At 46.4% G+C, this 25,242-nt stretch overlaps 1 pseudogene; it reads left to right on the forward strand.

Annotated features, from left to right (window-relative positions):
- Nucleotides 1-23,104: 23,104 nt before the first annotated feature.
- On the forward strand, nucleotides 23,105-23,769 carry LOC119315861 (annotated as a pseudogene).
- Nucleotides 23,770-25,242: the final 1,473 nt, after the last annotated feature.

Genomic DNA, 25,242 nt, shown 5'->3' on the forward strand with positions numbered 1-25,242 from the left:
ACACAAGTATCTCTCAAATTCACAACTACTCAACTAGCATGACTCTAATATCACCATCCTGATATCTCAAAACAATCATCAGGCATCTAACTTCTCATAGTATTCAACGCACTTTATATGAGAGTTTTTATTATACCCATCTTGGATGCCCATCATATTAGGACTAGTTTTATAGCCAAAGCAAATTACCATGCTGTTCTAAAAGACTCTCAAAATAATATAAGTGAAGCATGAGAGATCAATAATTTCTAGTAAATAAACCACCACCGTGCTCTAGAAGATATAAGTGAAGCACTAGAGCAAAATTATCTAGCTCAAAAGATATAAGTGAAGCACATAGAGTATTCTAATAAATTCCGATTCATGGGTATCTCTCCCAAAAGGTGTGTACAACAAGGATGATTGTGTTAAACTGAAATGCAAAGACTCATGTCATACAAGATGCTCCAAAGAAAACACATATCATGTGGTGAATAAAAATATAGCCTCAAGTAAAGTTACCGATAGGTGAAGACGAAAGAAGGGACGCCTTCCGGGGCATCCCCAAGCTTAGGCTTTTGGTTGTCCTTGAATTTTACCTTGGGTGCCTTGGGCATCCCCATGCTTAGGCTCTTGCCACTCCTTATTCCAAAATCCATCAAATCTTTACCCAAAAACTTGAAAACTTCACAACACAAAACTCAACAGAAAATCTCATGAGCTTCGTTAGTATAAGAAAATAAACCACCAGTTTAAGGTACTGTAATGAACTCATTCTTTATTTATATTGGTGTTAAACCTACTGTATTCCAACTTCTGTACGGTTCATACCCCCTGATACTAGCCATAGATGCATCAAAATAAGCAAACAACACGTGAAAAATAGAATCTGTGAAAAATAGAACAGTCTGTAGCAATCTAGAGGTTTCGAATACTTCTGTAACTCCATAAATTCTGCAAAATCCGGAAAACTAGGATAAAAAGTATATTGATATACTGCAGTTGGAATTGGTATTTTATCGCTCTCTGGTAAAAAACGGAAATTATTTTCGTGAGCGCATACTTTCTGTTTTTATCAGCAAGATCAAATAACAATCACCCAAGAAGATCCTACAGGCTTTACTTGGCACAAACACTAAAGAAACATAAAAATCACAATCATAACATTAGCTAGACGAATTATTTATTACTAAACAGAAAACAAAAAGCAAAGAACAAAAATAAAATTGGGTTGCCTCCCAACAAGTGCTATCATTTAACGCCCTCAACTAGGCATCGATAATTTTAATGATGCTCACATGAAAGATAGCAATTGAAACACAAAGAGAGCATCATATAGCATGTGAAAAACACATCTAAGTCTAACATACTTCCTATGCATAGGCATCTTATAGGCAAACAAATTATCATAGCAAGCAAAAACTAGCATATGCAAGGAAGAGGAAAGAAACAATAGCAATCTCAACACAACGAGAGGTAATTTGGCAACATGAAAATTTCTACAACCATATTTCCCTCTCTCGTAATAATTACATGTAGGATCATAATCAATTTCAACAATATAACTATCACATAAAATTTTCTCTTCATGATCCACATGCATGCAAAGTTGATACACTTCTCAAATAGTGGGATTATCATAAAATAAAGTCATGACACTCTTCCAAACCCACTTTCAACACTTCATAAGATTGAACATTATCCAAATATGTGGGATCGAAAGTTGACACTCTTCCAAACCCACTTTCAGTATTATTGCAAACATTACTATCAATCTCATATTCATCATGGGGCTTAAATAAATTTTCAAGATCATAAGAAGAATCACCCCAATCATGATCATTGCAACAAGTAGTAGACATAACAAAATTAGCATCCCAAGCTTAGGGTTTTGCATATTATTAGAAAAATTGACATTAATAGATTTTATAGTAACATCATTGCAATCATGCTTTTCATTCATGGAGCTATCGTGAATCACATTATAATTTTCTTCTTTCAACACTTCATCACAATTTTCAGATTCACGAATTTCAAGCAAAACCTCATAAAGATAATCTAGTGCACTCGAATCACTAGCAATTGGTTCATCATAATTGGATATTTTAAAAAGATTAGCAGGAGGATGAGGATCCATAACAATATATATTTAGCAAGCAAAGATGCAAGCTAATACAAGGCACATGGTAACACGAGCAAACAGAAGGACGAACGGAAGAAGGGCGAAGGAAAAGGCAAATATTTTCGAAAATCGTTTTAGAAGTGGGGGAGAGGAAAATGAGAGGCGAATGGCAAATAATGTAATGCGAGGGAGAAGAGTTTATGATGGGTACTTGGTATGTGTTGACTTGGCATAGATCTCCTCGGCAACGGCGCCAGAAATCCTTCTTGCTACCTCTTGAGCATGCGTTGGTTTTCCCTTGAAGAGGAAAGGGTGATGTAGCAAAGTAGCGTAAGTATTTCCCTCAGTTTTTGAGAACCAAGGTATTAATCCAGTAGGAGACAATGCACAAGTCACCTAGTACCTGCACAAACAATCAAGAACCTCGCAACCAACATGATAAAGGGGTTGTCAATCCCTGCACGGCCACTTGCAAAAGTGAGATCTGATAGAGATAGTAAAATATTTATTTTTTGTATTTTTATTGTATAGATTGGAAAGTAAAGATTGCAAAATATTAAACGAGATGCGATGTAAATAAAAGAGATGCAATATAATAAGAACGAGACCCGGGGACCATAGGTTTCACTAGTGGCTTCTCTCAAGATAGCATGTATTACGATGGGTGAACAAATTACTGCCGAGCAATTGATAGAGAAGTGCATAGTTATGAAGATATCTAAGGCAATGATCATGAATATAGGCATCATGTCCGTGTCAATTGATAGAGAAGCCCTTCATGATCGATTCCCCCTTCGGCAGATCGCCGGAAAAGGCCCCCAGATGGGATCTCACGGGTACAGAAGGTTGCGGCGGTGGAAAAGTGGTTTCGTGGCTCTGTGTGATCGATCTAGGGTATAATAGTATATATAGGCAGAAGAAGTACGTCGGTGGAGCTATGAGGGGCCCACGAGGGTGGGGGCGTGCCTACCCCCTTGGGCGCACCCTCCTGCCTCGTGGCCGCTTCATGGCGTTCCAGACTTCAACTCCAAGTCTTCTGGTTTGCTTTCGGTCCAAGAAAGATCATCGCAAAGGTTTCATTTTGTTTGGACTCCATTTGGTATTCCTTATCTACGAAAATCTAAAATAGGCAAAAAAAGAGAAACTGGCACCAGGCCTCCGGTTAATAGGTTAATCCCAAAAATAATATAAAAGAGCATATTAAAGCCCATTAAACATCCAAAACAGATAATATAATAGCATGGAACAATCAAAAATTATAGATATGTTGGACACATATCACGGTTGGCGGGGCGTGGGGCTGCGCAAAGAGCGGTTCTAGAAGATCAACACGGGGGGATTTTTACCCAGGTTCGGGCCGCAAACGTTGCGTAAAACCCTATTCCTGCTTTATGCCCGTTTCAAAATGCGGTCAAAATGGCGGGCTTGACCGTTCCTAGCTAGTGGTTGAATCCTGAAAAACATTTGATGTTTCTCTGATTAAATAGATACTTATGTACAAATAAAATATTTTTGTAAAAAATAAAGAGCAAACTATGAGGCAGCTGCAGTTCAAATTTCACCCGCTTCCTGCCAAATCGACGGAAATTTGTCTTTTTCACCAGAGGTGGATCAATACTTTTGATACCCAAACAATTGGTCAATAGTGCATTAAACATGGCCTAATATTTTATAAAATTGATTTGGTCCAATTTTGCAACAAATATATGGTAGGTCCTTCACAAAAGAACTTATTTTGGGCATTCAAAAAATGGAAAATGATTTTTTCATTCAAAGAAAAAGAAAACTCCCTTAGGCAATATTGTTTGCCATTCCAAGATGCACCCTTGTGCACAATATGAGATCATTTGAACAAACTATGCCATGAACGTGGCCATAAGACTGATCATTTTGGCTTGAAAGTCAAGAATGTTCGCGCATGATAGCTCATTTTTAAGAACACTTTTTTTAAATAATTACCGTATTACAAGTTTATTATTTTTCCTGGTAACTTGGTCACATATAATGGCACAATGTGAAGGATTTCCAATTTTTTGATTTTTTTGAATTTTTTATGCCCATTTCAAAATGTGGTCAAAACAACGGGCATGACCGTTCCTAGCTAGTGGTTGAATCTTGGAAAATTTTTGGTGTTTCTCTGATTAAATAGATACTTATGTACCTAGAAATGATTTTTGGAAATAATAAAGAGGAAAGTATGAGGTAACTGTAGTTCAAATTTGACCCACTTCCAACTAAATCGGCGAAAATTTGTCTTTTTCACCAGAGGTGGATCAATACATTTGACACCCAACCATTTGGTCAATTGTGCATTAAACATGGCCTAATATTTTATAAAATTGATTTGGTCCAATTTTACAACAAATATATGGTAGTTCCTTAAAAAAAACTTATTTGGGGCATTGAAAACATGGAAAATGAATTTTTCGTCCAAAGCAAATGAAAACTCCCTTTGGCAATATTGTTTGCCATTCCAAGATGCACCCTTGTGCACAATGTGAGATCATTTCAACAAACTATGCCATGAACGTGGCCATAAGACTGATCATTTTGGCTTGAAAGTCAAGAATGCTCGCGCATGATAGCTCATTTTTAAGAACACTTTTAAAAATATTTACCGTATTACAAGTTTATTATTTTTCCTGGTAACTTTGTCACATATAATGGCACAATGCGAAGGATTTCCAATTTTTTGATTTTTTTTTATTTTTGATGCCCATTTCAAAATGTGGTCAAAACAGCAGGCATGACCGCTCCTAGCTAGTGGATGAATCATGGAAAAGTTTTGGTGTTTCTCTGATTAAATAGATACTTATGTACCTAGAAATGATTTTTGAAAAAATAAAGAGAAAAGTATGAGGTAACTTTAGTTCAAATTTGACCCGCTTCCAATTGAATCGCGGAAATTTCTCTTTTTCACTAGAGGTGGATCAATACATTTGACACCCAACTATTTTGTCAATTGTGCATTGAACATGGCCTAATATTTTATAAAATTAATTTTGTCTAATTTTGCAACAAATATATGGTAGGTCCTTCACAAAAAAAACTTATTTTGGGCATTGGAAAAATGAAAAATGAATTTTTCGTTCAAAGAAAATGAAAACTCCCTTAGGCAATATTGTTTGCCATTCCAAGATGCACCCTTGTGCACAATATGAGATCATTTTAACAAACTATGCCATGAACATGGTCATACGATTGTGTCGATGGAAACAACACGTATGGAATCACTGGGATCCCTTCTACGGTTGGCGGGCATGGGGTTGTGCAATGAAAGGGTCTAGTAGCCAGCACAAAGATCGTTTACCCAGGTTCGGGCCGCAAGGATGCATAATGCCCTAGTCCTGCTTTGGTGTATATTTGAGTGTTCTTGAGCTTCCGAGCTAGCTGCGATGCATGCGTAGTCCATAAGATCCGAATCCTTCTCCAGTACGCCACGGGCCTCCTTTTGTAGTCAAAAAGGGGTTGCCATAGTGGCACACAGGAGGTGGAAAGGTAAATAGTGTACAAGCTTATCCCTTCTCATTATGGCACAAGGCGCATTAAATGTGCTCCTTAGGTGTCTCGTTGCTTTATTGGGGATGGCAACGAGGCCCGTCCCGTTCGTCGTCATTCCGCCTTGCTCCGACAAGCGTTCAGGCCAACGAGGCATGCAGCGCCACATAAACTGGCAAGCTGCTGAGATGGCGTGGTGGTAGGGTCTTCACGAAGATCTGCTTGCCACCACATAGGTGCTTGACTAGCTGGATTAGCATCCACGTACTGCCACGTGGGTACTAGCCTCAGTTGGTGGGTTGGCTGCTGAGCTGGGGTGGTGACGGTGCGGCAAGGTCTTGTCGTGGTCCCGCGTATATTCCCGCCAAGGGTCTTGCCGGGGTCTTGTGATTGCCCTCGGCTAGATTCTTGCCCGGGCCATGCGGGTGTTTTCGGCAAGGAGCCTTGTCGGGGCCTCGGGGGCATCCTCGGCAAGGGGCATGCGATTGTCTTGTCTTCTAGTCATCGTCTAGTCTTGTGGGCTCTTTGTCCTCACAAAGATTTCTATGTCACCATGGAGGTGCCTCCCGAGCCTTGATTCCAATGTGGTTGATGGTATTGGAACCCTTGGGCTCAAGGGTGGTGCGCTCTGCTGGTGTTGGACAAGCTGCCCCGGCAAGGCTCTTGCCAGGGCTGCTGGGGCCGCCCCGGCAAGGGTCTTGCCGGGGGAGTCCACCTTGCCCTCTTGCTCTTTGTGTCTCTGGTCTTGGCGTTGTTCTGGTTGTCTTGTGCTTTTGATTCCTCTGCCCAGCTAGGTATGGCCGCAAGCGTGACTCTAACTATCCGCGCACAAGTAAAGGGGTACAAAAGAGAGCCCCTACTTTTGTGCACCGACAGGAGCCCCCGGGCCAAGGCCATACATAAGCACGACGCGTTGTTGGGATACGCCCAAAATGGTGTGCGGGCATGCAGGGCCGAGTTTTACTATGGTAATTCCTTCGTCCGTCGTGCTTTCCCACGACCCGTGTTGAATGCGTGACATGGGTGTCGTGCGCGGAATAACCGCATCATGCCTGCATCATCCATGGTGAACAATAAAGAGGTGGCTTGCATGTTCTTCGAAACGGCGGAGCCGCCACGGATTTACTTTCTCCACCTTGGAACCGTCATTCCACGTTTCCCACTACGCGTGCTCCTTACGCCACGTACCCCGCATGCATGGTGTGGGGTAGGTGACAAACGCATGGAATATCGAAAGGCGTGCGGGGGTCGATACTAACGTGCCTTCGATTGGGTGGGGACAGCGGTTAATGGCCTCGCTTGCTACTACTTTAATGAGCCGGATTTGAGCAGGCTCTTCAGGGGTGTAGAGATAGTCTTTCGGCCTCCCCTCCCCAACTATAAAAAGGGAACTCAGGGGTAGGAGGAAGAGCATCTCCCTGCATCCACCATTTGTCTCCATCCCCACCCACGGTCATGGCGAGGGGGCATGGTCGCGGCCGTTCTTCGGTGGAGGCGAACATGTCCTCCTCCTGCCAGAGGGCTGCGGCGGTCAAGGAAGAGCCAGATGCCCGGGGTGACAGCCATGCTCGAGGAGAGGCCGCTGGATGGGGCCGCGGTCGGCGAGGCAATCGAGGCAGATGCGCCTATGGAAGGGGGATGCCTGCGTCATCTCCGTCTCCATCGCCATCTCCTCCACCAACTCCTCCCGCTTTGCCGAGTGGCCATGTCGGGGAGTCGGCGCTCGAGTTTATCCTGCAGCTGCATGGGCCACTGCGCTGCCACCTTCGTCTTCCCCGGGCGTTCGCGAGCATGTTGGAGATGGACCAGCCATCGCGGCTGAGGCTTCACATGAAGGGGTGTTGCCATCGCGACATGTGGGTGAACACATGGATCCCCGCCCCTCATGTGATGCTCCTTCACCGGGGCTGGAAAACCTTTGCACGTGCCCATTGCTTAATGGATGGGCACTTCCTCTGCTTCAAGCTAGCGGAGAGCGATTTGCTCTCCGTCAAGGTCTTTGGGCGCTCGGGACATAGGCTAGGTTGTTGTGCGGAGAGCTCGACTGATGGCGAAAGGTCCTCTTCGGGTGAGAGTGACGAGGAGGACAATGACAACGACGACGAGGGTAGTGGGCGGGAGGATGACTGGTCCGACTAGGCGTCTGGCACACCGATCCTGGGCGACGCCGGCAGCACCATCATCTGCATCGCCAGCTCCTTGAACTTCTCGGGGTCATCTCCTTGGGCGGCTGGCGTTGGAGGGACGGGGAAGACAAAGAAGGCGGGTGGCGGGCCGCCAAGTCGGAGTATGATGGCCTCTATGCCTTCATCGCGTATTGTCGGGCCCCTGCCTCATCTTTCGGCTCTTCCTCCGGCACCATCACCACCGGCCTCCTTCCGGACGATCCTCGACATGTTCTCTTGGCGTCTTCTACTGCTTGTACATTGCCTAGGCATTCCTTTTTCCCTTCCGCCACCTTGTTCCGTTTCCTAAGGATAGGGATAAGAAAGGAATTACGGGCATCTTATCTCTTTTTAGTTTTTAAGCCTACTGGCCTTTGTAAGATTTAAATCTTGCAACCCCCTTGCTCTTGTATGCATTCCATACGAATTGTACTTGTTAGCCACGTATTAATGAGGAGAAGTGTGTTTGCCGGGCTTTGTTTGCGTGTGGGCGAGGTCCACACCAAGGAACGAGTCCTCATTATCTTAAGATAAACACTATACCCCGGCAACAGGCCTTGCCGTCTTTCTGCTCTATAGCTCGGCTACACTCACGCCCTTGCCAGAGGTAGGGGCCGTGTACGATTAGGCCCTTCGCTCGTCCCCTTCCCACCGCACTACAAACAAGTTCTGGCCCAAATTATGTTTTTCGGACACGGGATAGGGGGAGCAAGGTGGTATGAGAGCGAGCGAAGTCTCGTCCGTTCAAGTTTCATACGGAGGCACAGGGTGGGGAAAAAGAACTTATCTGATGTCGCAACCCCCGGCAACCTTGGCTTGCCATGATCGGATCCTTAGACCTGCCGCCCCCGGCAACCTTGGCTTGTCGGGGTCGGGGCGTTGGCATGTTCTCTTTCTTCCAAAATAGCACAACAGAAATGTCCAACCACCCTGCGAACCAAAAAGGACGGGAAGGAACAGAGAGATGCATACTCGACCTCTATGCTATGAGTTAGTCGCCACCAACCACTATCAAACCTAACACAGAGAGACTCAACCGAGCATGCATGATAAAACATAGGGCGCCAGCGCTTCATTTATTTATGCTCAGGGTCTGCGCCTGGCTTTGTACAAAGGGTTACATGCCTTGCCGGCAAGGCTTGTACAAAAGGTGGTTTGCCAGGTAGCCCGACAACCGTGCCTTATGGTTAAAACTTGTGAATATGTTTGATGTTCCAGGAGTTTCTCACTGGAATACCATCTTCGTTCTCCAGGCGGACTGCGCTAGTCCTAGTGACTCATATTACCCGATAAGGGCCTTCCCACATTGGCGTCAGCTTGTTGGAATTCTCGGCTGACTGAACGTGCCAACAAACAAGGTCGCCTTCCTCAAAGCTTCGGGCATGAACCTTGCGGCTATGATAGCGGTGCAATGCTTGCTGGTAGTGTGCAGCTCGCACAGCCGCCCGAAGATGATCTTCATCAAGGAGCGTTGCGTCATCTTGCTGCAACCGCGCTTGGTCAAGCTCATCATAAGCGAGCACTCAAGGTGACCCGTGCGTGAGTTCCATGGGGAGAACTGCTTCTACCCCGTAAATGAGGGGAAAAGAGGTCTGGCCGGTGGCTCGATTTGGTGTCGTTCTGATTGACCAAAGAACCGTTGGCAATTCATCAATCCAGCACTGTCCGCACTTGCGTAGCATGTGAAAAGTTCTTGTCTGGAGGCCTCATAGTACTTCAGCATTCGCCCTCTCAGCCTGGCCGTTGCTTCGTGGGTGTGTAACAGAAGCAAAACAGACCTTGCTGCCGAGGTACTGGATGTACTGCATGAAGGTGCGGCTCGTGAACTGTGTGCCGTTGTCGGTGATAACTCTATTTGGCACACCAAAATGGCAGACTAGTCCCTTGAAGAACTTGACGGCCGACTGTGCTGTCACCTTTCTCACTACCTCCACCTCCGGCCACTTTGTGAACTTGTCTATTGCGATGTACAAGTACTCAAAGCCACCAACAGCATGGGGAAAGGGGCCCAGTATGTCAAGCCCCCACACCGAGAATGGACAGGAAAGAGGGATTGTCTGGAGAGCTTGAGCTGGTTGATGATGCTTCTTTGAATGGAACTGGCATGCTTCACACTTGGTTACTAAGGTCGTTGCATCCTGGAGGGCAGTGGGCCAGAAGAAACCTTACTGGAATGCCTTGCCGGCAAGGGCCCTTGACCCTATGTGGGAGCCACATATGCCTTTGTGGATCTCTGCCAACAACTCCAGTCCTTCCTCCTGGGGAATGCACTTCAATTTCACACTGTTCGGTCTTTTTCTCTACAGAATGTCGTCGACAAACTGATACATGGCAGATTGATGGGCTACTTTCTCCGCCTCTTCCTGCTACTCAGGAAGTTCCCCTGTTTGGAGGAATCAGACGATATGGTGTGCCCATGCCGGAGCCTGAGGCTCAAAGACAAGGGCTAAAGGCGTTTCCTCTACCATGGGAGTGGCTGTCTCTACGGCCAGGGCTTGACGCCCTGCCGGAGTCTGTTGCCCCATGGCAGGCCCAGTGTCCACGGCAACGTCTTTGCCGGCGGCTCCTGGGAGATCGGCAGGAAAGTACTTGCCAGGGCCTGATTTCGTTCGCTTGTTCTTCCCTGTCGATGGTTCTAACAGATGGTTGATTTAATCGAAGCACAAAAGTACCTGGTTCCACAGGCAATTGGAAGGCAGCACGTTTTGACAAGTAGTCGGCGAAGCCGTTCCCCACTAGGGAACATGCTCCGCTTGTATACCGTCAAAACGCTCTTCCAGTTTCCTCACTTCATCTACGTAGGCCTACATCAATGGGCTTTGATAATCTTTGTTAACTTGCTTGAAGACAAGTTGTGAATCACCCATGACGATGATCTTCTTGATTCCGAGGTTTGCAGTGATCCTGAGACCGGCAAGTAATCCCTCGTATTCACCAGTGTTGTTTGTTGTCATCTCCCTGGGAAAGTACATCTGGACTACACACTTGATGTGCTCTCCGGTGGGTGTGACGAGCAGCACACCTGCACCAGTTCCTTGCAGCGAGAAAGCCCCGTCAAAGTACATAATCCAGTCGCGACTTGTTTCCTTTTCAGGGAGAGTGGTCTCCTAAATCTCTTCGTCACGCGTTGAGGTCCATTCCGCAATGAACTCCGCCAAGACTCTACTCTGAATTGTCGAAGTTCTTTCAAACTTCAAACCAAAGCTTGACAGCTCCAAAGCCCATTCCACAATCCTCCCGGTTGCGACTGGGTTATGCAATATCCTTTGCAATGGGAAGCGGGTGACGACGGTGATTTCGTGTGCTTGGAAGTAATGACGTAGCTTCCTTGAGGCCATAAGGAGGCCGAAGAGCAATTTCTGCACACTGGAGTACCTTGACCGAGCCCCCTTCAAGAGGGAGCTGACAAAGTAAACTGGGAGTTGCATCATCTTCTTCTTCTGCACTATTTCATTCGATTAGGTCGCTTCTGCTTCACCAACGCCAGACTCTGCTAGGGGCCTTTCCTTACCGGCACCAGGCCCTGCCGAGGGGAGCTCCGGTTTGCCATCCGCCAGCCTTGCTGTTGCCATTACCTCTTTGTCGACCTCCCTCTATGCCACTAGCGTGGCGCTGACCACTTGGTTCGTTGCCGCTAGATATAGCAGCAACGGTTCTTGTGGTTTAGGCGCAACCAGTATTGGCGTAAAGGAGAGGTACTTCTCCAAATCCTGCAGGGCCGCCTAGGCCTCTGGGGTCCATTCCATTGGGCCCGCCTTTTTCATGATTTTTAAAAAGGGAAGGGCACGTTCAACACTCTTGGAGATGAATCTGCTCATGGCGGCAACGCAGCCAATGAGCCGATGTACATCCTTGATCCGCCTAGGTGCCTCGATCTGCTCAATGGCCTTGATCTTGTCTGGATTCGCCTCGATCCCACGCTATAACACAAAGAACCCGAGAAGTTTGCCAGACGGAATGCCGAAGACACACACATGGGGTGATGAATGTTGTCTTCTCTTCATCTTCTCTCGCCATGAAGATCTGGTGGTATCCTGAGTAGGCATCAAGGAAGGATAACAAGTCGCACCCGGCCGTGGAGTCAACAATCTGGTCAATGAGCAGCAACGGGAAAGGGACCTTCGGACAAGCCTTATTGATATATGTGTAATCAATACACAATCTCCACTTCCCATTTTCCTTGCGCACAACCACCAGATTGTCCAAACATGTCGGAAGAAGTACTCCCCTCACCAAGCCTGCCGGTTCTAACTTCCTGATCTCCTTCGTGATGAACTCCTGCCATTCCAGAGCTTGCTTCCTGACCTTCTTCTTGACGGGTTGCGCATGACAACAGACAACAAAATGGTGCTCAATCACCTCCCTGAGAACGCCCGGGATGTTGGATGCTTGCCATGCAAACACATCGACATTCGCCTGCAGGAAGGTGATGAGTGCGCCTTCCTATTTGCTCTCAAGGGAGGAGCTTATGGTGAAGGCCCCTCCCGTGCCACCCTCCATGACGGACACCTTCTTGGTCTCTGCTGGTGCAGCTCTGAATTTCTTGCTCTTGCTAGTGGAGCCGTCTAGCACGTCCTCGATGGGAGCACAACACTCTAAAGAGGTGCGCTTGCCGGAGTGGTTGCGAGAGGTCTTATCGGTCTTCTTCCCTCCCGTGGCTTCGGCGGCAGGAGTAAGTGCCTTGGTGGCAGTCACTGAAACTGCCTCCCGGTAGAGTTGGTCAGCGCAAATCAGCGCATCCTTCTCATCGGAGGGGACGATGATGATAGTCATCGGCCCAGGCATCTTCAGCGTATTGTAGGCGTAATGTGAGGCCGCCATGAACTTAGCTAGTGTCGGGCGGCCGATGATCTCATTGTACGGCAAGGGGATCTCGGCTACATCGAAAAAAATCCTCTCTGTCCTGTAGTTTAACTCGCCTCCAAACGTCACGGGCAGCGTGATCTTACCCTTCGGCTGACTCCTTCCCGGGTTGACCCTTCAAATGTGCCCATCTCTTCGAGGTCTCCATCAGGAATCTGCAGCCTTTTGATCACAACAGGCGAGATCAAGTTCAGACCGGCCCCACTGTCAACTAGCATTTTTTTCACCATGAGGTTGCGTATTGTTGGCGAAACCAACAATGGCAAACACCCGACCGCAGTTGTGCGATCAGGGTGGTCCTCGGTGTCAAAAATGATAGGCGTGCTGGACCACTTTAGTGGCTTTCGAGCATCAAATGATGGTTCCGCAGCTGTGATCTCACGTGCCCACTGCTTGAGCTGGCGGGGAGAGGTGTGCAGCGTGGCACCACCATCGACGCACATGGCCTCCGTAGCCTTCTGGAACGCATGCTCACTAGACTCGTCGTCGTCGTCATGACCGTCGTCTTCCTGCTTCTTGTCGTGGCCCCGGGCGGGCCTCTCTTGCTGGTTATCCTTGCCGCGGCGACCTCCTTGGCCGCCATGCTTCTTGCTGGATCCTTCGGCACCATCCTGGCCCTTCTCCTTGTCCCGCCTCTCATACTGAGGTTTTTGCTTCTCAGCAAGCAGCTCAACTTGTCGGCAATTCTGGAGGTCGTGGCCCTTGGTGTGGTGGATCTTGCAGTACTGCTTGTCGGAGCCTCCTGGCTTGTCGGTAGCCTCCAAGGCCCGGCAAGCTGCACACCTGACAATTTCCTTGCCAGGGTCGTCTGCCTTGGCCTTCTTGGCAGCGCCGGTGTCCTCGGATCCCTCGACGGCAAGCATGGTCTTGCCCTTGCGCTTCCTGTTGCGGCGTCTGCCTTTTGATACTCCACAAGTATAGGGGATCAATTGTAGCCTCTTTCGATAAGTAAGAGTGTCAAACCCAACGAGGAGCTAAAGGTAGAGCAAATATTCCCTCAAGTTCTATCGACTACCGATACAACTCTAAGCACGCTTAACATTCGATTTACCTAGAACAAGTATGAAACTAGAAGTACTTTGTAAGTGTTTTTGGATATGTTTGCAAGATAATAAAGATGGCGTAAATAAAAAGTAGGGGCTGTTTAGATAAATACACAACTAAGTTAGTTTTAGTAGAGAGCTTGTTGTCACACAAGAAAGTTATTTGTCCCTAGGCAATCGATAACTAGACCGGCAATCATTATTGCAGTTTTATTTGAGGGAGAGGCATAAGATAATATACTTTCTCTTCTTGGATCATATGCACTTATGATTGGAACTCTAGCAAGCATCCTCAACTAATAAAGATCATTAAGGTAAAACCCAACCATAGCATTATAAGGCATCAAGTCCTATTTATTCCCATGCACAAACAACCTACTAACTCGATTCTGTGTTTCTATCACTCACGCCACCCATCATAAGCAAATCATGAACATATTGCAAACCCTACAGAGGGGATCCCTCATGCTTGCGCGACACGAAGAGCACCAGAGGACAGCACCAATAATAAAACATGCAACTCAAACCAATCACGATCATCAATTAACCCATAGGACAAAACGGATCTACTCAAACATCATTGGATAGCCATACATCATTAGGAAATAATATATATTGTTGAGCACCATGTTTAAGTACATATTACAGCGGGTAAAAGAGGGGTTCACCGCTGCATAGAGGGGGGGGGCGAAGAGTTGGTGATGATGGCGGTGAAGTTGTTGGTGTAGATTGTGATGATGATGGCCCCGACGGTGTTCCGGCACCACCGAAAGAGAGGGGGAGAGAGCGCCCCTTCTTCTTCTTCCTATTCCTTGACCTTCTCCCTAGATGGGAGAAGGGTTTCCCCTCTGGTCCATGGACTCCATGGCAGCGGAGGGGTGAGAGCCCCTCAGAGATTGGATCTATCTCTCTGTCTCTCTCTGTTTCTGCATTCCAGATTCTGGCCTTTCACCGTTTCTTAAATTACCGGAGATCCTTAACACCGATTGGGCTGAATTTTGGACACAATCTCTATCCGGATATGAGCTTTCTTGCGGTGAAAGAAGGGCATCAACCGCCTTACGGGGTAGCCACGAGGAAGACAATCAATAAATACCTCATGCTCCAACTTCGTTACATAAAGGTTCACCATACATGCATGCTACGGGAATCACAAACTTCAACGCAAGTATTTATACAATCCACAACTACCCGCTAGTATGACTCTAATATCACCATCTTTATATCGCAAAACTATTGCATGGAATCAAACATATCATATTCAGTGATCTACAAGTTTTCTGTAGGATTTTATGACCAACCATGTGAATGACCAATTCCTATCATCTCTCTAAATAGATATAAGTGAAGCAAGATAGTTTAATTCTTTCTAAAAAATATATGTCCACGCTCTAACAAATATAAGTGAAGAAAAAGAGCATTCTACAAATGGCAGTTTTGTAAGTGAAGGGAAACAGGCAATCCAAACTTCAAATGATATAAGTGAAGCACATGAAGCATTCTATAAAGCCATACTCAAAAGATATAAATGAAGTGCAATGAGCATTCTATAAATCAACCATGGACTATCTCATACCAGCATGGTGCATAAAATAAAAGTGAAAACTAAATGCAAAAGACGCTCCAAGATTTACGCATATCAAGTGACGAATAAAAATATAGCTCCAAGTAAAATTACCGATGATTGTTAGAAGAAAGAGGGGATGCCTTCTGGGGAATCCCCAAGCTTGGTTGCTTGGGATTCCTTGAATATTTCCTTGGGGTTCCTTGGGCATCCCCAAGCTTAGGCTCTTGCCACTCCTTATTCCTTCATCCATCGTGATCTCTCCCAAAACTTGAAAACTTCAATCACACAAAACTCAACAAAAATCTCTGTAAGATCCGTTAGTATAATAAAGCAAATCACTACTCTAAGTACTGTTGCAAACCAATTCATATTTTGTTTTTGAATAGTAGATACTTTAATATAACTTTTTCATGGCTTAATCCACTGATAGAAATTGATAGTTTCATCAAAACCAGCAAACTATGCATGAAAAACAGAATCTGTCTTAACCAGGATAGTCTGTAGTAATCTGAACATTCACCATATCTCTGGTACTCCAAAAATTCTTCCAAAATTAGAAAAAATAAAAAATTGTATGGAAAGACAGTGCAAAAAGTTCCAGAACCATTTGACGTTCCAGTAAAAAATATAAAATCGCACACTACAGCCAAAGTTTCTCTTCTGCACCGCACAAACCAACAAGCAATGTAAACATCCTAAGGAAAATCTTGGGACATTATTTTAATAATACAATGGAGTTGTACAAGGGGATAATCATTTTTGTTGAAAGTTTTCTGTAATCAAGATTCACCAAGTTTCCGTGAGCATGAACAAAGTTCAAGGAGCTCCACCACTTCAAAAATGCTTGTCTCTCTCACTTTCACTTTCCTTTTTGAAAAGTTTTGGGTTCCCCTCTTTAATTTTTTTGTTTTTAAGCTATATAAAAGCACTCAAAAGAAATAAATGACTCTCTAAAACTTCCAGTTTGTCTCCCAGGCAGCACTTTCTTTAAAGCCATTAAGCTAGGCATAAGGTGCTCAAGTAATGAATCCACCCGGATCCCAAGGTATATCAAAGCCAATTTTAATTAAGAATGATTTGTGATTTAGTACTGAGCACAAAGTAACATATATCATGCAACAACGAAGTCTAACTCTCTTCCTGTGCATCGGCATGTCATAAAATAACAATTCATGCACACATAGTAAAGGCCAATGCATAGTATAAACAATTTCTTGCAATTTTATCATATTGGAAACATGGAGAGGCGGAGATGTAGTTCCTCTCTCATAATAATTGCAAGTAGGAGCAGCAACCACATGCATACTATATCTATCAAAATCATCATGTGTAGTAGTGAAAAACAACCCAACAATATAATCCTTAATAAGGGCAAACTTCTTAGATATAGTGTAGTCGGGAGAATTCAAATAGAAAATAGGACTATCATGCGTGGGTGCAATAGCAACATTTTCATGTTTAACATAAGGAAATATAGCAAGTTCATCTCCATAAGCATAATTCATATTGGCATCTTGGCCACAAGCATAGCAAGCATCATCAAAAAGGGATATTTCAAAAGAATCAACGGGATCATAACAATCATCATAGCAATCATCCTTCGATAAGCACGAAGGGAAATTAAACAATGTATGAGTTGAAGAGTTACTCTCATAAGAAGGTGGGCATGGTTAGCTAATACGCTCTTCCTCCTTTTGTTCTTCGCTCTCCTCATCATCTTTTTCATCCAATGAGCTCGTAGTTTCATCAATTTCTTCTTCCATAGACTCTTGCAAAATATTAGTCTTTTATCGAACAGCGGAGACTTTCTCAATAAATTCATCAATATCATAATTGTATTTATAATTCTCATAGCAATATTTAAGGATAGCTAAATTTTCAAGTCTATAAATTGAATCATCAAAATCTTTAAACTCTTTAAAAAAAGATTCAGTTTCATAAGCACCCATAAAAGCAACGAATTCTTCTATTTGTTCCACATCATAATAATCATATATATCATTAGCATAAGAAGCCAAGGTTTCATCATCATTAAATTCACATGAAAAGGGTAGGTGTGGAGCCTTCATCCTAGAGCAACAAGTATAATCATATCTCAAGCATAGTTGCTGAGCATACCAATGCAACATATAAATTTGGTCCCATAATAGTTTCCCTTTTGAGTCAAGCGATAATCCCTAAAGTATTCACGTTGATCCAACATTACTCCCTTTATAAAGTTGAATGGGGTTTTCTCAGGATTATCAAAGTAGTACATAATATCTTTCACATAATGAGCATCGAGTGTTTTAGGAGGTTCCCCATCTGCATGAGTAGAAAGTAAACCAATTTTTTTTGGTATTTCATGTTCCATATTCAGAACTAAAGATAGAGAACAACTTAGAACAACAAATAAAAATTACTTACTGGTGAAGCAAACAAGCACACCCGAGAATATTCACCCATGCTATTGCTCCCCAGCAACGGCGCCGGAAAAAGGTCTTGATAACCCACAAGTATAGGTGATCAATTTTAGCCTCTTTTGATAAGTAAGAGTGTTGAACCCAACGAGGAGATAAAGGAAGAACAAATATTCCCTCAAGTTCTATCCACCACCGATACAACTCTACGCACGCTTACGGTCCCTTTACCTAGAACAAGTATGGAACTAGAAGTACTTTGTAGGTGTTTTTGGATAGGTTTGCAAGATAATAAAGAGCACGTAAATAAAAAGTAGGGGTTGTTTAGATAAAGACACAACTAAGTTAGTTTTAGTAGAGAGCATGTTGTCACACAAGAAAGTTATTTGTCCCTAGGCAATCGATAACTTGACCTGTAATCATTATTGCAATTTTATTTGAGGGAGAGGGATAAGCTAACATACTTTCTCTTCTTGGATCATATGCACTTATGATTGGAATTCCAGCAAGCATCCGGAACTACTAAAGATCATTAAGGTAAAACCCAACCATAGAATTATAAGGCATCAAGTCCTCTTTATTCCCATATGCAAACAACCTACTTACTCGGGTCTGTGTTTCTATCACTCACGCCACCCACCATAAGAAAATCATGAACATACTGCAAACCCTACAGCGGGGATCCCTCACGCTTGCGTGACATGGAGAGCACCATAGGACAGCACCAATAATAAAAAATGCAAAGACAAACCAATCACGACCATCAATTAACCCATAGGACAAAACGGATCTACTCAAACATCATAGGATTGCCATACATCATTTGGAAATAATATATAGCATTGAGAACCATGTTTAAGTAGACATTACAGCGGGTAAAAGAGGGTTTACACCACTGCATAGAGGGGGGAAGAGTTGGTGATGATGGTGGTGAAGTTGTTGGTGTAGATTGCGGTGATAATGATGGCCGCGACGGTGTTCTGGCGCCACCTGAAGAGAGGGGGAGAGACCCCCTTCTTCTTCTTTTCCTTGCCCTTCTCCCTAGATGGGAGAAGGGTTTCCCCTCTGGTCCATGGCCTCCATGGCGGAGAAGGGGCGAGAGCCCCTCCGAGATTGGATCTATCTCTCTGTCTCTCTCTGTTTCTATTTTCCAATTCTGGCCTTTCACCATTTCTTAAATTCCCCGAGATCCGTAACTCCGATTGGGCTGAATTTTGGACACGATCTCTATCCGGATTTTAGCTTTCTTATGGAAAAAGAAGGGCATGAACCTCTTTACGGGGTGGCCACGAGGGCCCAGGACACGCCTGACACCCTAGGGCGCACCCCTGCCTCGTGACCCCCTCGGGCATCGTCTCATGTTGATTTTTCTTCCCAAAAATCACATATATTCCAAAAAAATCTCTATCAGTTTTTATCCTGTTGGGCCTCCATTTGATATGGATCTACTGCGAAACAAAAAACATGCAACAAACAGGAACTAGCACTGGGCACTTTATCAATATGTTAGTCCCAAAAATAGTATAAAAAGTTGCCAAAAGTATATGAAAGTTGTAGAATATTGGCATGGAACAATCAAAAATTATAGATACGACGGAGACGTATCACCTTTCTTCATCGGGGCGGTTAATCCTTCGTCCATGGAGTCGGTCTCCGCACCGGCGTCCTCGCCGGGGTACTTCCTCTCCTCTTCAGCTCGAGCGCACCCATCGGCAAGAACATAAAGTTCAGCCACATCTTTGACCTTGTTCATCGCCAGCTCTTCACGCATCTTGCGGTTGCACACATTCTGATGGAATGCGCTGATCACGGCAGCGGGATGAACATCTGGGATGTTTTACTGCACCCGACTGAACCTCTGTATGTACTTGCGCAGGTTTTCACCTTCCTTCTGGGGGATGATATGCAAATCGCTTGCCTGACCATGAGCTTGGTGGCCTCTAGTGAAGGCACAACAAACTCATGACACAAATCCGGCCAAGAAGAAATGGAATCCGCCGGCAAGTGCATCAACCATGACATGACATTGGGTTTAAGTGCCAACGGGAAGTAATTGGCAAGCACCTTGTCATCGCGAGCTCTAGCAGCTTGCATCGCGATGGTCTAGATGCTGAGGAACTCCAAGGGGTGGGTCTGGCCGCTGTACTTTTCGCCAACGTCGGGCTTGAATGTGCGGTGGGAGGGCCACTGTAACTGCCGCAACTCACGGGTAAAGGCTTGGCAGCCCACCTCGTAGGATAGGCCGCCAGAGCCTCCCGGTGCTGGGTGGTCCATAGAGGGCCCTGCCTGCCTATCTGACTAGTGGCGTGCTTCGCCGCTGGCGCTCGATGGTGGTTCGAGCAAACTTGGCGCTAATCGCGGTGGGTCCATGGGCCGGATGATGCTATGGAAATGTTATCACAAGCAACATCATGACGGACCGACACCCATGGTGGCTGGCGTGGGGGAGGGGAGTGCACCATGGCCGCATCACCTCTGGTCTTTTCCACCACTGGCACGCGGTGGCTCGATGGAGCGCTGGCCTGAGGGCCCCGCTGGTCACGACTCATCTTTTTTGGAAACGCCGACGAGGCTACGAATGGTGGCTCTCGACTCGTCGAGCTTTTCCGCAGCAGGAGGAAAGTTGAGGAGCAACTGCGCGCGCGCCAAAACTTCCGTTGGCGTGGGTGGTGGCGAAAGCTGCGTGGACCGTGACACGCTCCGACTTCTAACCATGTTAGAAGCATCTCTATCATGGCCTTGCGGCTGTGCGCCATTTTTGCCAGCGCCTCGGCGTGCATGCTGGCCTTCTACGTCCCGCGAATGAGGCGCAGGACTCTTCCCGCGGCAGCGCCCGGGGTCACCAGCATGGTGACCCTGCTCATCGTGCATGATCTGGGAAGAGCGCATCTTGGAGGTTGCCGCGCCGCCTATGGGTGGCACGACGCCACCCTTGGAGGGCCCCGCGCCGCCTGCGGGGGGGGGCCCGGCTCCGTCTTTGGATTTGGCAGCGTGCGGCCCGTCATCTCGCGCACAAATGATGCTGCTCGCCAGGCTTTCACTGCCAGAGCGATGTGGGTGTTTGCAGGCTGCACCTCGGCTTCCGTCCGCGACCGCCCCACCACTTGCCCGCACTAGTACGGGTCGTTCGGCTCCCGATGAACCAATTGTCATGATCGAATTCTTCTTGGTAGCCATGGCAATGAAGAACTACTAAACTAACTGCTAGACCGGATTTTCACAACTGTGCCCCCTACCTGGCGCGCCAAAGATGTCGGTGGAAACGACACCTATGGAATCACTGGGATCCCTTCTACGGTTGGCGAGCGTGGGGTTGTGCAAAGAGAGGATCTAGTAGCTAGCACGAAGATCGTTTACCCAGGTTTGGGACGCAAGGATGTGTAATGCCCTAGTCCTGCTTTGGTGTATATTGGAGTGTTCTTGAGCTTTCGAACTACCTACGGTGCGTGCGTAGTCCAAAAGATCTGGATCCTTATCCAGTACGCCTCGGGCCTCATTCTATAGTCAAAAAGGGGTCACCACAGTGGCACACAGGATGTGGGAAGGTAAATAGTGTACAAGCTTACCCCTTCTCATTACGGAACAAGGCACATTAAATGCGCTCCTTAGGTGTCCCGTTGCTTTATTGGGGATGGCAATGAGGTCCGTCCCGTTTGTCCCCATTCCGCCTCGCTCCGACACGCATCAAGGACAACGAGGCATACAAAGCCACGTAAGCTGGCAAGCTGCTAAGATGGCGTGGTGGTAGGGTCTTCACGAAGATTTGCATGCCACGATGCAGGCGCTTGACTAACTGGATTGGCATCCACGTACTTCCACGTGGGTACTAGCCTCAGTTGGTGGGTTGGCCGCCGAGCTAGGGCAGTGACGGGGCGGCAAGGTCTTGTCGCGGTCCCGTGTATATTCCTGGCAAGGCTCTTGCCGGGGTCGTGTGATCGCCCTCGGCAAGAGTCTTGCCGAGGCCATGTGAGTGTTTTTGGCAAGGATCCTTGTTGGGGCCTCAGGGGCATCCTCGGCATGGGGGCTTGCGATTGTCTTGTCTTCTGGTCATTGTCTAGTCTTGTGGGCTCTCTGTCCTTACAAAGATTTTTATGTTACCATGGAGGTGCCTCCCGAGCCTTGGTTCCAATGCGGTTGATGGTGTTGGAACCCTTGGGCTCAAGGGTGGCACGCTCTGCTGGCGTTGGGCAAGGTGCCCCGGCAAGGCTATTGCCGGGGTTGCGGAGGCCGCCCTGGCAATGGTCTTGCCGGGGGAGTCCACCTCGCCGTCTTTCTCTTTGTGTCTCTGGTCTTGGCGTTGTTTTGATTTTCTTGTGCTTTTGCTTCCTCTTCCCCGCTAGGTGTGGCCGCAAGAGTGGTTCTAACTGTCCGCACACAACTAAAGGGGTGCAAAAGAGAGCCCCTACTTTTCTGCACCGACATATTCATCATTTGGCTTGGAAGTCATGAATCTCCACGCATGATAGCTCATTTGTAAGAACACTTTTAAAAATAATTATCGTATTACAAGTTTATTATTTTTCCTGGTAACTTGGTCACATATAATGGCACAATGTGAAGGATTTCCAATTTTTTTATTTTTTGATGCCCATTTCAAAATGCGGTCAAAACAGCGGAATGGCCATTCCTAGCTAGTGGTTGAATCTTGGTGTTTCTGTGATCAAATAGATACTTATGTACCTAGAAATGATTTTTGGAAAAAATAAATAGCAAAATATGAGGCCCCTGCAGTTCAAATTTGACCCACTTCCTGCCAAATCGGTGGAAATTTGTTTAAATGAACAAAAATAGCTAGAAGGATCGGAGAAGCTTACAAATTGGTGATCATCCATAAAATGTGGTCTAAACTAAGTTAAAATTTTAGTGATGCCATTTGCAAAATAATTTTGCTAGTCGCTTCACAAAACTTCCTGTTTTTAGCACTAAGAGATAATTTTAATAAATACCTAATGTTTTGAACCAATCAAGAAGCAGCCCACGGATCACCCCTTGTAGTCGATCTGAGCCGTCCATACTCTCCCTCAGTCCCTCGATCCAGCGTCTCTCGCTCACCTCTCGCCTCTCGTCCCTCTCCCACCAGCCCTCCCTCTCTCCCTCCCAGATCCAGATCGCTGCCGCCTCCCCCATCTCTCTCCCTGATCCAGATCGTCCGCCTCTCCTCCCTTCCTTTTGTCGCTTCCCTCTCTGTCTTCCCGTCACCAGTGACGGTGCCCTCCTTCCCTCACGCTGCACCCGAACCTCCCTCCCGCTCTGAGCTTTTCTTCCTCCTCTATCGCCTCTACGACTTCTCTACCCAATCCCTAATCCCCTAGCGCTCCACTCCTCCCTTGCCGCCGGCACCTCCTGCACCCGATCCTTGCGACCTCATGCGGGAATCGAAGACCCCTGTCCGACGAGATCTGGCGCACGCAGCAAGATGCATCCGCCTCTCCCTCGATCCCCTTCTCACTCCCTCGCACCTCTCATCCATGGCTCCCTCACAAGAAGTCATGGTCGCCGCCGCCACCAAGGAGCCATCCAACAATGACAATGGCATGGCCACCCCTAAGACCAAGACGCCAGCCCTGAACGAGCGAATCTTGTCCTCGATCACGCACCGGTCCGTGGCGGCGCACCCGTGGCACGACCTAGAGATCATCCCCGACACGCCCACAATCTTCAACTGCGTGATCGAGATCCCCCAGGGGAGCAAGGTGAAGTACGATCTGGAAAAGAAGACGGGGCTCATCAAGGTGGACCTGGTGCTCTACCCCTCTATCATCTACCCGCACAACTATGACTTCATCTCGCGCACCCTCTGCGACGACTCCGACCCCATTGACTTCCTCGTGATCATGTAGGAGCCCATCGTCCCTGGATGCTTCCTCAGGGCCAAGGCCATCGGACTCATGCCATAATCAACCAGGTCCCTGATCAGTTTCTTCTTCTTTTGCTTCCTATATGTATGTGTCTGACGACGAAAGTGGTTTTCTTCAGAATTGTTCGAGTCTGACAAAGTTGTTCTGAACATTTCTTGAAATAGGGCGAGGCCGACGACCCCGAGTACCGCCACTTCAATGACATCAAGGACCTTCACTCGCACCGCATTGCTGAGATCATACGCTTCTTCGAGGACTGTAAGTCACTACTGTAGGATGGTCCATAGGTGACAGTAGAATCAGTGACCCTTCGATGAAACTGTGTGCGATGCAATAATCGCAAACAATGGTGTAAAAAACATCAAAAAAGGTGCAAAATGTTTGCAATGGCGGTGACCTCAAACACGGTTCATATTAGACTTGCATGTGCGATGAGTGGCAAATGGTTAGTCCAGAAGAACGGTTTGCGATGATGCAGAACAATAGAAACGGGCAGCCAGATGAGGGTGTGTGTGATATAGGGCATACAGTTAACTAGGATGAACTGTGTGTGATTAGGCAACACAATGGAAATGGTTCAACTAAACAAGATGTGTGTGATACGCAGCAAACAGGTCTGTAATCAGTAATGTGTGTGAATACCAATAATAATACAGACAATTGCTGCTAATAAGCCATGTGATTTGCTCTGTCTACCCCACATATCAAGTTCACATGATTACTTGCAACATGATTTCTCTCGTGACCTCAAGAACAAAAGTAACTACTCACAAATGATCAACATGTTCACGATCAGAGTATTAAATAGAATAATGGATCTGAACATATAATCTTCCACCAAATAAACCATATAGTAATCAACTACAAGATGTAATCAACACTACTAGTCACCCACAAGTACCAATCTATATTTGCGGTAACAAGATTGAACACAAGAGATGAACTTGTGTTTGAGAGGAGATGGTGCTATTGAAGATGTTGATGGAGATTGCCCTCCCCAATATGGGAGAGTTGCTGGAGATGATGATGACGGTGATTTCCCCGTCCGGGAGGAAAGTTCCCCCGACGGAATCGCTGCGCCGAAGGGAAAAAGTGCTCCTTCCCAAGTTCCGCCCCGAAGCGGCGGCGCTTCGTCTCGAAAATTCTCCTCTTATTTTTTTCTAGGTCAAAATGACTTATATACCAGAAGATGGGCATCGGAGGTGGGCCGAGCTGGCCACACCCCACCAGGGCGCGCCTGGGGGGCCTGGCGTGCCCAGGTGGGTTGTGCCCACCTGGCGGCCTCCCTCTGGTGTTTATTGGCTCCAGTATTTCTTGAATAATCCACAAAAAATCTCCGTGAAGTTTCAACTCATTTGGAGTTGTGCATAATAGGTGGCCTAACTTAGCTTTTCCATGTCCAGATTTCCAGCTGCCAGAATTCTCCCTCCTGGTGTGTTCATTGCAAATTATGAGCGAAAAGGCATTGTAATTACTCCAAAAAGCATTATTATGGATAAAAATTGTAAATAATAGTAAGAAAACATGAGGCAAAATGGACATATCAGTGCTGTCCACCATAGCGAAACTGTAGTCGGAGATGTTGACAAACCTGGAGAAAGGCTCGCAAGGCCTTGTGGCGAAGTGGTAGTGGTAGACAAGGACATCATGTTGCATGCACAACTGGGCAATGGCAACCTTCTGATCGTGCCCGACACGATCGATGGTGTACTCGAGGTCGAATCCGACCAATTGGTACTTGTCCTCGG

The sequence above is a fragment of the Triticum dicoccoides genome, chromosome 6A, assembly GCF_002162155.2.
Source record: "Triticum dicoccoides isolate Atlit2015 ecotype Zavitan chromosome 6A, WEW_v2.0, whole genome shotgun sequence".
Taxonomy (NCBI): Eukaryota; Viridiplantae; Streptophyta; class Magnoliopsida; order Poales; family Poaceae; genus Triticum; species Triticum dicoccoides.